Source organism: Penaeus monodon, chromosome 30 (genome assembly GCF_015228065.2).
Source record: "Penaeus monodon isolate SGIC_2016 chromosome 30, NSTDA_Pmon_1, whole genome shotgun sequence".
NCBI classification, from domain to species: Eukaryota; Metazoa; Arthropoda; class Malacostraca; order Decapoda; family Penaeidae; genus Penaeus; species Penaeus monodon.
In genome coordinates this window covers 6,646,710-6,647,189 of record NC_051415.1, presented here as the reverse complement: position 1 = coordinate 6,647,189, position 480 = coordinate 6,646,710, and positions in this window count along the sequence as shown.

Genomic DNA, 480 nt, shown 5'->3' with positions numbered 1-480 from the left:
TTTTGCGTTCTCTTCTCCCCTTCCTCTCCCCCCCTGGCTTATCCCCTCCTCCCCCTCCTGCTCCCTCGGTTTCCCTCTCTTCCCCCTTTTATCTCTCTTTCCTTTTTTCTTTCTGATTCCCCCTCTTCCCCCTCCCGCCCCTTCCCCTCCCCCCTTTTTCCCCGTTCCCTTTTTCCCCTTCTCTCCTTTCCCCTATTCCTCCCGGCCTTTTCCCCTTTTCCCTTCCTCCCCCCCCCTTTCCGCTTCCCCCCTTTCCCCTTTTTTCCCCCCCCTCCTTCCCCTCCCTCCTTTCCCTCCCCCTCCTCCTTTTCCCTCCTTTTTTCTTTTCCCCCTTTTTCCACCCCACCCTCCCCTCCTCTCCCCTCTTTCCCCCCTCCTTCCCCCCCCCTTTTTTTACCCCCCCCCTCCTACCCCCCCCCCTTTTCCCTCCTTTCCCCTCTTTCCCCCCCCCCTTCCCTCTCCTTACCTCCGCAGGCGCTT